This window comes from Canis aureus, chromosome 27 (genome assembly GCF_053574225.1).
Source record: "Canis aureus isolate CA01 chromosome 27, VMU_Caureus_v.1.0, whole genome shotgun sequence".
NCBI classification, from domain to species: Eukaryota; Metazoa; Chordata; class Mammalia; order Carnivora; family Canidae; genus Canis; species Canis aureus.
The window spans coordinates 30,665,520-30,678,365 of record NC_135637.1 but is presented as its reverse complement, the minus strand read 5'-3'; the positions used below and the strand labels follow the sequence as shown (position 1 = coordinate 30,678,365).

The window sequence follows — 12,846 nt, the reverse complement described above, 5'->3', positions numbered from 1 at the left end:
TTTATTTTAAATTCCTACACAGATATTTTGACTATTTGGTTATGCCTGAACAGAAATTTGCATTTCCTCAAAGTCACATGCAAATATACCTGTATGAACTCAGGGAGTATCTCCAGATTTCATGTTGGAACTTTCTTTCTTCTAAGATTTCATTTACTTTTTTTTAAAGATTTTATTCTTTAATTCTTATTTATTTATGATAGTCACAGAGAGAGAGAGAGAGAGAGAGGCAGAGACATAGGCAGAGGGAGAAGCAGTCTCCATGCACCGGGAGCCCGACGTGGGATTCGATCCCGGGTCTCCAGGATCGCGCCCTGGGCCAAAGGCAGGCGCCAAACCGCTGCTCCACCCAGGGATCCCCTAAGATTTCATTTATTTATAAAAGTCAGAGGGAGAGAGAGAGAGAGAGAGAGAGAGTCAGAGACACAGGCAGAGGGAGAAGGAGGCTCCATGCAGGGATCCTGATGTGGGACTGGGTCCTGGGACTGCAAGATCACACCCTGAGCTGAAGCCAGACACTCATCTGCTGAGCCACCCAGGCATCCCTTGTTGGAACTTTCGTAAGGAATCCAGGATCTTCAGTAAGAATCCAATATCTTCAGAAAATAATGCAGTAGTAAACATGTTTCTCCTAGGCATGCTTTCCTTATCTCTCTTTGATTTTCTCAGATCCAGTTCAGGATTCTTTGCAACATTTAGTTCTGAAGTCTCTTTAAGCATCTCTCACTGTGACACTTTTTCAGACTCCTCTTGATTTGGGGACTTTGTCCACACTTTATGAGGGGAGATTATTCCTAACATCCCACAGTGCTAACTGCATGCACCTGTTACTTGAAAGCTCTATACTGGGATGTGTCCCTTCTCCCGCCATTTATTCATTTCTTCAAACAGTTAACAATAAGGAGCATGGACAGCTATTTTAGACTTTGAAATTCTGTCTGTGATCAAGGTGGTTGTTAACATACGGGCTATGGTTGTGTCCTCAGTCACACAAGAGTCAGATTTTATGGCATGAGATGTGGGTATGAGCCTGACTGTCTTGGCGCCATTTTCAATTGAGACATCTTATTGTGAGATCTTAGAAATTACAGTCAAGACTACCGCTGGTTCCTGGCGCCTGAAACCATCATCAATTCTTAAGTGCCAAGAGCACTGGGAGCATCTTTGTTTGAATGAAGGGACTCTGTATGGGCTCCTGGGTGGCTCCCTAGAGAGATGGGGCTGGTCCCTAGAGAAATCAAGCCCTGGTCTGAGGCTGGGAAAATACACCTGTGTAGCCTCATCCTTGACAAAGAGGGAATGAGATCCAAGAGGGTAGGCACATCCATTCCAGGAGCGTAATACATCCCAACTTCGCAGGTAGAGAAGCTACTACACATAAGTCACTCCCAGATTTAGCCCTAGGTGTCTCTCCACCTGGCTGTTCACCTATCTCATTTATCAGGTCCTTTAATGGACTGGCAAACAGAAGAAAGAGTTTCCCAGAGTTCTGTGAGCTGCTCTACGAAGTTAATCAAATCTGAAGAGGGAATCATGAGAACTCCTGATTACTACCCAAGTTGGACAGAAGGTAAGCTATTCCTTCCTGTTGGAATCAAAGAAGGTAGCCATGTCCAGGGACTGAGCTCTGATCCTGTGCATGTGACACAATCTCTGGACAGAGAAATTAAGTGTTGCATTGACATACACTGTAGAACACCCAGTAGGTACCACATCCCACAGAATTGCTGGTTTTGGAGAAAAGAAGAAAAAAAGAGAAAACAAAACAAAACCTAAAAAATGTAGGATTTAAGACAATAGTATGAAGCAAATGGTGGGTATTTGTCATTTCTAATGGCTGAGTAATATTCCATTGTATACATAAAGGGAGAAGAAATGTGTGGGAAATATCAGAAAGGGAGACAGAACATAAAGACTCCTAACTATGGGAAACGAACTAGGGGTGGTGGAAGGGGAAAAGGGCAGGGGTGGGGGTGAATGGGTGACGGGCCCTGAGGGGGGCACTTGACGGGATGAGCACTGGGTGTTATTCTGTATGTTGGTAAATTTAACACCAATAAAAAATAACTTTATTATTTAAAAAAAGACAATAGTATGATATGTGAAACATATAGTGTGTGTAGTAAAGGAGAGACAAGATGAGGAAATCCAAGATTTTTGTTTTTAAAGTTTTTGTTGGGATTCCTGAGTGGCTCGGTGGATGAGCATCTGCCTTTGTCTCAGGGCATGATCCTTGGGCCCTTGGATCCAGTCCCACATCGTGCTCCCTGCAGGGACACTGCTTCTCCCTCTTCCTGTGTCCTACCTCTCTTTTCGTGTTTCTCAGGGTGCAGGTGAGTCTGGCTTTAGTACCTGGAGACACAGAGAAGGGGGTGGCTGGGTAGCAGAGGCTGGGACAGGGTACCTACAAACACGGACATGCATGAGTGATAGAGCATTTTTGCCAGAAGGTTCTCAGTCGTGGGGGCTGTTAACATCTTGGAAGCTCCCCCAGAAGTCAGATTTTGTCTTTACCTGACCAAAGAGACAGGAACAGGAGGAGGACAGGTATCTACCCCATGTTGCTGAAGACCCTGCCACCACAGTGGGACTGGCCTTCCCAGGAGTGTCATATCTCACTGCTGACCCAGAGAAATGAAAGTGCTTTTTATGCAACTTTGCACCTTCTGCCCGACTCTCAGACTCTACTTGATTAGTGATTCAGGATCAGAGGTAGGACCTGAGGACAAGAAGGCTGAACACGCTCTGCTCAGAGTGGGAAACTGGGATGGGTGGAGAGATCAGCTGTGGGAACCCCCACAGGACACTGCCCAGGAGCCTCTTCCAGGCAGTGAGGGCTCCAGGCTGCTGGGGTCTTAGCCTCTGCCCAGCCCTGAGGTCCAGGGGCATCCCCCAGCTGGGAGGGTCCCCCTGCAGGGCTCAGGAGATGCACAGTGCCGCCTGCTGGTTACATGTCCCACTCAGGGTCCTCAGTGTCCTGAGGTTAACATCCACACCTGTGACCCGAAATACTGTGTGAAGCAGCCTGTGGGGTCTGATGCAAGGAACATGGATACACTGTCTGTGGTTGAGAGCTTCCCACATGGAGGGAAGAGTCATCTAGCTATAATCACCCCTGTGACTGTGGGAATGTCTACAAAATAAAAGTCATGCAAAAGACTGAGCCTATCCCACCTGTGGGACATTTCGGGAGCTCCTCAGAGGAGGGTCTTTCAAGTTCATCTCAAGAGAGGAGTAACCGTGTCCTGCACAAAGAGTCATAGAAGAGAAAATCAAAGCAGGGCATAAGGATCCTCAAACCAGGATGGAAGGCAGTGATTTCACAGAAGCACCAGCACCAGGTGACATTTGGGTCACCTCCCCGATGAGATCCCCTCATTTGGGGATCTCCTCCCTGGATGGGAGGGCAGAGAGGACAAGGTAGGACTGAAGATACCAAGTTGTCAGGGCAGAGCAATTGAGGCAGGGCATAGCAGGTGGGATGCAAGCAGCTGTGCTCCCAGGGGCCTCTCAGGCCTGTGCAGCAGGAGGAAGGCAGGGAGATAAGGGGGAAGAAGATTGTGTGAACCAGGGTCTCTACTATGACAGGCCCCTGAGAGGGTGCTGCTATCAATGCAGGGGAGCCTCAGGTAGGGAGAGGCTTCTGTGTGCATGAAAGAGTAGAAGATCTGGGGAATACAAACACTGAATTCCTAGCTCAGAAATGGGGGCCCCAGACCTTGAGCAGCAGGAGCAGGGCCCATGGCCCGAGGCTGGTGTGCAGGCCTGGTGAGCAGGCCCCAGGGTGGGTGTGACCAGGAAGGGGGGACAGTAGCCTGGGACAGACCCAGAGCCTCCTCCCCGGGTACAGCAGGGGGACAGGAGTCCTGGAGGCAGTGTCCCTGGAACCCCACGGGAATGTGCAGGCAAAGCTGTAGGGAGTGAGCATTTGTAAGGGGGATGTTTGCAGACCTTCACACCCCAGGGGGAGGAGAATTCAGGGAGGAGCATGAGCTGAATGTCCAAGGTCAGGCTGCAGTACCAGGGACAGTGGGCACGATGAAGTGGGGGTGGAGACGAACCCCAACCTCTGCACCCACCTGCACATCCCCAGGACCTCAGGCACAGGGAAGCAGAGCTGGGGCTCTCTCAGCCCTTCCGCACCCGGGAGGAGGAGAATATATCCTGGTCAACAATTCCGCCCCAAATTCCTCTCCCTGATTTTGGTCATGGAGGGACCCTGGAGGATCCTCCTGAGCTGTGGGGGCCTGGATCTGACAGCAGGTGGGCCCTGGACCTAGACACACACAGGAGCTGCCTTCTAGGTGCCAGCAACCCATGGACCCCAGGGGAAGAGCCCCAGTCCCCTGCTGCCCCAGCCTGGGTACCCCCTGACTGATGAGGGGACAGGAACCCAGAGCAGAGTCCCCTGCCTCCAGTGCTCTGGGTCCTGACCCCTTCTGCATGGAAGACAGGCCATAACCAAGTCACACCCAGCCTTCCTGAGGCTGCACCTCATGAACCCAAATGGCTCAGAGTCCCCTGCTGTGGCTCCTCCCTGGGGACTGTCTCCAACTGTCTCCACTGCTCCACTGCTTCTCCAGGATAAGAGTGAGGCTCAGGGTCAGCACGATCCCTAGGGCAGGGAGCACATGGACAAGGACATCAGGGATGCTGCCCCCATGGACTCCACTATGGGTCCCTGAAGCCTGATCTCTCTCTGTCTCTGTGTCTCACCCCAGCTCCTTATCTGTCAGCGGAGCCTCTATCCACACTCCTGGTGGGGAGGCCACAGGCTCGCTCTGTCTCTACGATCTCCTCTGTCTGTGGCCCCAGGTGTGTGCTATAATTACAGGTTTATAGAAGACCAAGCTCTATTTTTCAAAGTTTCCTGTGTTGCAGCTGAAGGACCTCCTGCAGTCATCACCAGATCCACAAGGGCAGATCCGACCTTGACATTGGTTATAGAGAGGCTGAGACCCTCACTACACAAGACCTTCTGTTCCTGAAGGGACAACGCTGGCTCCCACCCTCTATGACCACGGAGGTCATGGTTCAATTCCAGGCGCGGCTCTGACACATCACAATGCCTGACCACCCCCCCCCCCCGCCCTGCGGACACACTCTGACATCTGGACTAAGGGGCTCATGTGAAGTTTCTTTGCTCCCTTTTCTAACTGCCTGTTCAAACTCCCTCAGGTCCCTTCCTTCCTGTCCTCCCCCTTTCAAGGACAGGGGGTCACACCTCCTTGAGCAGTGGTTGGGATGATGTCACCCTGTCAGCTCCGTCATGGATCCCAGACTCCTAGATGACCTTCTCTGCCTGTACAAAGGTGCTGTCTCTCTGGGGTAGAGTTTACTGAGCTGTGACAACACAGCAGTGGTGTGGCCGCCCTCAATGGGCCCTGTAGGAGAGTGACATCACCAGGAATGCAGTCACCTCACACACTCACCCTCCTCTTTCCTCCCCCTGCTGTCAATACTTGGCCTCCTTAAGACCTCTAGATTCCCACCTCTTCCAAAATACATTGAGATTCCAATGATGTGGAGTGTAGCCTGTGGTATGTTCTTCTTCCCAAAGAAATGTGCAGTTAATACTTATGCATATTTTTGGACTTGAGTACTTATTTTCTTTAAATATTGACTAATATCACCCTCTACGAATATACATCATGTTTGAGGACATCTTCATTACATCAAGTGTGATCATTTTATAAACAGCTGGTATAAAAATCAGTGTGTAAATTTTTTTATTGCTTTCAGGGTTGCTGATTATGAATAAAGTTTCCATAAGGAAGCACATGGTGGTTTTTCTCTGGAATGCTTTTTTTTATACCTTTTATAATTTTGATAGTGGCATTGATTTATGTGATCCATGCAATCAACAAATAATAAGGAAAACTAGTCATTTGGTTGAAGCTAAGGCAATAATGATGCCATCTACAAAAAGAGCTGACATGTGCATCAGCAGATCAGGGATGGGGCTGAAGGACCATGATAGCTTCACGACCTAAGAGTGTTTCATTTACTGAGAAATCAGAAGATGAAAAGTGAATGTAAACTAGCCTAAAAGAACCTGTCCCTGGTCCCGAGGACAAAACTGTCTCTTTCCTTTGATACCTTCTGTGTATTATGGGCTACTCTGAGTGACTCTGAGGTCAGAGACGTGAAGGAGTCTCCATTCCCAGGAGGGTCCCCCAGATGCACCTGGGCAAGGGTATCAACTGAAGAATGAGCAGAAACCCAGGGGGAGCCTAAGCAGGCAGCTGCTGGGGTGCTCACTCACTTTGCATATGGGTAAGTGGGTTTTTGTCTCACTTCCCCACAGGCCTGGAGCACTGTGAGAGCACTGAGACTGCTTTCCCACGATGAGCAGTAATAATCAGCCTCATCCTCAGCCTGGAGCCCAGAGATTGTCAGAGTGGCTGTGCTGCCTGACCTGGAGCCAGAGAACCGATCGGGGACCCCTGAGGGTCGGTTACTACTACCATAGATGAGGGTTCTGGGGCCTGTTCCTGGGAGCTGTTGGTACCAGTCCACATAACCTCTACCGATGTTGGAGCTGCTTCCAGTGCAGGAGATGGTGACCCTCTGGCCCAGGGACCCGGACACTGAGGGAGGCTGAGTCAGCACAGACTGGGCCCAGGACCCTGCAAGAGGGAGAGACACAGAGAGGGTGATGTTGGATATAAGAAGAAGATGCAGGACCCCACATGCCCTCCAAGAGCCCCTCCCCCATCCCACATCCAGTCACCTGTGCAGTGAGCCAGGAGGGTGAAGAGGAGAGGGGACCAGCCCATGGTGGAGGTCATCACTGATCCTGTCTTCAGTGGTCTCTCAGCTGAGCAGAGCCTCCCCTGTCTCTCCCTTCCCCTCTTCATCCTCTGAGAGAGGGAGGGGCCCTCCCATGCAAATTAGACCCCAGCTCTCTGACCCTTCCCTGGCCCTGGGTCAGGTCCCTCTGCTGAGGATGTCAGGGGGGTAGGTAGGGGAGGGGCTATATGGGGCTGGGGTGTGGTTAGGGAGGTCCCAGCTGTGAAACCTGAGAAGAGGCCACAGTCAGTGCCAGGTGGTGTTCCCAGCTCTGATCCAGCATGAGCCCTAAGAAAAAAGCCTCAACTGCCTTCTGGCATCCTGACACCACCCCACCCTGCATGACATGGGAATCATATGGCCGTTAGCCATAGGACTCATGTCCTGTCTTCAGAGCTCTGTCCACTCTCCACCTATGATCTGGACAAGTCTCCCCGCAGGTGGCCTCTCATGACTGTGGCATAGATATTAGGCTTCACTCAGGTGTCCAGGCCAGGGCGACACAGCCTCTGGTCCCAGAGTGGGCTGGGCTGCCCCGGGCTCTCTTTTCTCCTCCTCCCTCTGCCACAGGAAGGACTGTCCATGCACATGGGCTCCACTCACTGACAGCTCAGCCCCTCCTTGGTCCCTGATCCTGGAGCTCTGCTCACACCACACACTGAGGAGGATGGAGGTGGCTCCAGCCCTGGGGAGAGCTCTGGGGGGAAGCACCTGCTGAGACCACACACAGGCCCCCAGGGGAGACTGCCAGGCCAGAGGGGACACAGATGCTGAGTCCCCATCAGGGAGCTCAGAACCCAGTTCTCAGGCCCAGGCACCCTGGGTGAAGGGTCCTCACTGAGCAGCCCTTTAGGACCACAGGGCAGTCCCTCAGCGCCCCCTCCTGGTCACAGGGCACATACTTCAGTAACACCCAAAGCCCTGAGAGCCCAGCTGGTTTCCAGGGCTCACCAGTTCCCTCTCCATTGGCATGGCCAGGTCTGACTCTCAGAATGGGTTCCATCTTTTGGGCCTTAAAAGCATGAGTTCCACATGTTTCACAGAAATGTATTTGTGTTTTAACCTCCCGTTTTTGTTTATTTTTGTGTATTTTTATTGGAATTTGATTTGCCAACATATTGTATGACACCCAGTGCTCATCCATCAAGTTCCTCCCTCATTGCCCGTCACTCAGTCACCCCATTTCCCCCGCCCACCTTCCCTTCTACTACCCGTTGTTCATTTTGTACCAACATATTTGTTGTATCAATGACAAATCCGAGAAGCACAATGTGTTCACAGATGCACAGTACAGTGGCTCCCATCAGGCCACATTGTATTAGAATATAGTCTACACTGTAGGGACACATTGGGACCCTCATTCATTGATTCCATCATTAATTTTTCCCCATACAGATTCTTTTATTTTTTGGACAAACCTCATTTGGTTTCACATATTTTACAGTGGAGACTTTAGTAGGATTGTGTTGAAACGTGGAGATTATAAATTAATGCTCATATTCTGGGCTATCAATAGGTACCTCAATAGGTAACATTTTCTTACAAATGGTGAACCTATATATTCTTGAGGGTAACATGAATAATCACCCAGATTACTCATTCTCTGCGCTTTATTTGTTCAAAGAACTTGTCTCATGCTCAGAATTTGCCCTCTCCCACCTTCTCCCTGTGGTTTCCTTACTTGGTACCTGGAAGCCCATCATGTCCATTTCCACCTTCTGGAGGAATGGGCCTGGGTACTGGCACCATGGGAGTGGGCCGAGATTCAGCATCTACAGGGGTGACCAGGTTTGGGGACCACAGTGGGGGAGTGGTCTTGTGTCTAGGTTGGTAAGTTCTGGCCTGGTAAGAGTTCAGTTGGTGTCTGTGTCAAGAGGAATCAGTCTGCAGGCTAGGTCCTTAGAGTCAGCCTGAAATGAAGGTGGGCCAGGAGATTGGACGTACAGGAGCCTCTTGGCACCTGGGACCACAGGGCTTGGGCTGTTCCTGGAGTGGTGGGATCCTGCATCTCATGTGGAGCTTCTGGCCCCTGGGTACATGCAGCTACCCTTGCATGGAGGTTGATGACAATCATAGTCGAGATTCTAGGTCTGAGGGGCCTCCCTTCTCTTAGGTTGTTTGATCTGGGGAAACAGAAAGGCTGAGGTCACAAAGGAACAGATGTCCTGGGGCTCTGGATAAAGTTGGGCACCCTGGGGTCACAAGGGTTTTGGAGGCCCCCAAAGCTGGCAAGGAACAGTAGTGGGCCAGGACCTAGGACATATAGGACCTGGAAGCCATGGGAGCTGGCCTGGCTTGGGTGCTGGCAGAGGCTCTGGTCTCCAGTAAGGTCAGGGGCACAATTCACCCTGCCTCCAGGGGAAGGGATTACCTCTGAGCTGGGCCCCCGATCTGGGCAGAGCTCACAGGCACCATGTGAAACTCTTCCCTTCCCCCTTCAAAGCACCTTGCCTTCTGTCTCATTTCACCCAGGGGCTGAAACAGCTCACTGGAATCCTCAGCTCTCTTGGAAGAATTTGCCTTGTGGATCTACTTTAAATTGATGTTTCTGGAAGAATAAGCTTGCTAGAAACTCCTGCACTGTCCTCCTGCTGATGCCACTCTGCTCTCTTCAGCAGCCTCAATGGAATGGGATGCAGGAACCTTACATTCACTCCTGTTCTGGCTAGTCCTGAGGCAGGGGGACGTCAAACTTCCTGGTGCAATACCTATTCAAGAATGTCCCCTTCTTAAAGCTCAGTTCATCTGATCTCAGCTGTTCAAATTGTTGGGGGAACAGACATCCCTCCCTGAAGCACTGGGTTCTCTTGCTCTTTCTATTTTCAGGACATTGTGGCTGCAATTGTGCATCAGCCTCCAGTGGGGCTGGAGCTCTAGACCCACCCAGGGATGGGTCTACTCAGTGTGGGTGTGGCCTTGTCTTGGATCCAGAGAAGCAGCTGGGAACCTCAGAACCCAAATGTGTACTTGAGTCCGAGTAATAGTACAGGAGACACCAGGGAGGGCTCCCTGACTTCTGCTGGAACCAACTTATTACACAGCTGTCATTTCTGAAGCCATTGCTCAGGGTGCAGGTGAGTCTGGTTGTTGTTTCCAGGGATGCAGAGAGGGAGGACAGCTGGGTCATCACAGGCTGGGACAGGGAACCTGAAGACACACACACGTCACAATGAAGACAAGAGACAGGGTGCATATGGTTGAGGAGATGAGCCACAGGGATCTGACTCAGGCTGGGGTCTCCCCTCTACCACTGGTGCCTGTCCCTTCCTGTGCAGTGACAGAAGAGCACAAGGACAGGGATCCAGGCCATGGGGGCACAGCCCCTTCTTAGGCCACAGAGCTGGGGCTGGGCTGCCCCTGCCTTGTCTTATCCCCTGTCCCAGGGCCTCACAGAGGAGGGGCTGCTCATGCAAATATGATCACCCCTGCCTCTCCCTCCTGTGCACTTACTGTTCTGTGGTCCTGTGACAGGGAGGATTGATGATGCACTAGCTTCCCCCTGGTAGGCCTGGAGGAAGTAGCTGCTGGGACCCACACCGGCCCAAGTCCAAGTACCCATCCCAGTTCAGAGAGGACATGACTATTTAGTTGCCACTAAAAGCAAGGTACCCAGCCCCAGGACTGTGTCAGAGGAGGGATTGCATAACTGGGACCCCTGTCCTGCAGAAACCCCCAGACTCCATCCTACTTCCCCCTGCTGGTCTCTGGGCAACTCCCCTTCTTTCCCACCCCAGGCAAGCCTCCTCTTATGCTTCTCTGACTCCTGTGCTCCCATCATGTAAGAGTAACCCTCCAGGGATTGGTAAAGGTCCTGGAGTGTTGTCTCTAATCAGGATTCCTCCATGGCCTGGGTTCTAGTGGGAGGGATCTGTGCAGTCCTCTTCCAGGAGAACAGGAACTGCTGTGGAGATGAGGACAAGGCACAGGGAACACAGAGCAGAGGGTCTCTGTCCCTGCGGACAGAGTCCAGGAGAGGTGGGTTGGCTCCATGTGTTGAGTGTGAGTGGGAGCTGTTGGGGGGGGGACACATATCTTCACAGAGGAGGACACAGAGGGTGGGAATGCTGGGCACTTCCTGAGCAGGGTTGACAGGACACAGAACAGTCTGATGAAGCTGCCAGGGTTTTGGGGACAGAGCAGGGCCTGGTCTTCAAGCAGGGACCAGTGCAGGGCCATTCTGTGACTTCCTTCACCTCCATTTACTGTAATATTTTTTCATCCCAGCTGTGCCTGTCCTCAGGGGTGCTCATCAGAGAATTAGCTTCAGTGGACATCCTAGTACAGAATGTGGGACAGGGAGACCTAGAAGGGTCCTTAGGAGGAGGGAGGGGCTGGAGAATCGTGACAGCCAAGGCAATGGGGAAGGGTGCAGGGGCTTGTGTCCCCAGGTGGGACAGTGGGAGCTGACTAACTGGACTCCAGGCTGTGGGAGAGGGAGGGATGGTCCAGAGTATCAGGTGGATGGAGGGCGATGCCACAGATTCTGGAATGCCTGGAGAGACACAGGTGAGGTCAATTGGAAAAACAGGTGGAAAACTGGTGGTGGGTCTGTTTTTTCCATGTCACCTAAAGACCATATATGATTTGTACAAGGTGTGGAGACATTCGCAGACAACCAGGACTGACGGAAGCCTTCCCTACCCCAATGGAAGGATGTGCATGCTACATTAACCACAAGCCTGAGGGCTTAGTCCGAGGGGTCCTGAAAAGAAAGCTGGAGGCCATAAGGTGACAAAAGGAACAGGGTGATGACCAAATACACAAGGATTATGGGAACCAAGTAGTGTAAATGCTTCCCCCACCACTGCATCTTTGCTATGCATCCCTGAAGGGAACCCCTTGTCTATGAGGGAGGAGGGAAGGAAAGGACAGGATAGAGAAGCTCAGGGCACCAGGACTCAGGAGGGGGTGATGTGTGCAGCATTGGAAACCCCCAGAAGACCCTGCCCAGGAGCTTCTGCCAGGCCCTGAGGGCACCAGGGTGCTGGGTATCACCAGGGGCACAGAGGGCAGCTCAGCCTTTGCCCAACCCTGAGGCCACAGGGGCTCTCCCAGCATGGAGGGACCCCTGCAGGGCCCAGGGGATGCATGTATGCCCTGTGGGTTACATGTCCCTCTCAAGGTTCTCATGTCCTGAAGTTTATATCCAGAGCTCTGTCACCAGCACTCATCAGTGACCTGAAGGACTGTGTGGAGCAGCCTGTGAGGCCTGATGTAAAGAACATGGACACAGTGTCTGTGATCTGAGAGCTCCCCCATGGAGGGAAGAGTCATCCATAAAGAAGCACTCCTGTGGGTATAAGAATTTATATAAACCACAAACCATATGAAAGGGTGAAATCATCCCACCCTCTGAGACATTTAGGAACTCCTCAAGGGAAGGTACTCATGTCTGTTTTGAGAGAGGAGTGACCGTGTTCTGCACACAGAAGAGAAAATGAGAACAGGGCATGAAGATGCTCAAACCATGAAGGGACGTGGTGATTTCACAGGTGAGAAAATCATCTGCTGACAATGTCACCCTGAGATGGGTGGGAACACAGAACAGGGAAAGACTGAAGAAACCACGTGATTGGGGCAGAACAACTGAGGCAAGAACACAGCAGGCAGGGATGTCAGCGACTGTGCTCCCAGGAGGAAGGTGAGGTGAGAAGGGGGAAGAGGATAGTGAGTACAGAGGTCTCTGCTATGACGAGCCCATGAGAGGGTGCTGGTGTCACTGCAGGAGAACCTCAGGTAAGTAGAGGCTTCTCTGTGCATGAAGTAGAAGATCTGGGAAAGGAGCACAAACGCTGACTTCCTGGCTCAGCATTATTGAACCCTGACCTTGAGTGGCAGGAGCAGGGCCCACAGCAGGAGGCTGGTGTGCAGGCCTGGAGAGTAAGGCCCTGGGGTGGGTGTGGCCATGTCAGGGGGACAGGGGCCTAGGACAGAACCCTGGGCCCCCTCTCTGGGTACCGGACAGGGACAGGAGACCTTCAGGCAGCATCCCTCAGTCCAGGCTGGCTCTGGGGGCCATCCCTGCAAGGTGCCTGCAGCTTGTGGGCCTGTGAG

At 51.9% G+C, this 12,846-nt stretch overlaps 1 long non-coding RNA gene and 1 gene segment (V, D, J or C); both read right to left on the bottom strand.

The window, feature by feature from the left end:
- The window catches only part of LOC144299097 (immunoglobulin lambda variable 8-61-like), a 64,962-nt gene that overhangs the window by 41,187 nt on the left and 10,929 nt on the right, over nucleotides 1–12,846 (bottom strand).
- Nucleotides 2,069–5,000, bottom strand: LOC144299549 (uncharacterized). Its single transcript, XR_013366244.1, has 3 exons — nucleotides 4,717–5,000; nucleotides 3,175–3,245; nucleotides 2,069–2,352 (listed from the first exon to the last, which is right to left on the bottom strand). It is a non-coding gene; the product is annotated as an uncharacterized LOC144299549 (long non-coding RNA).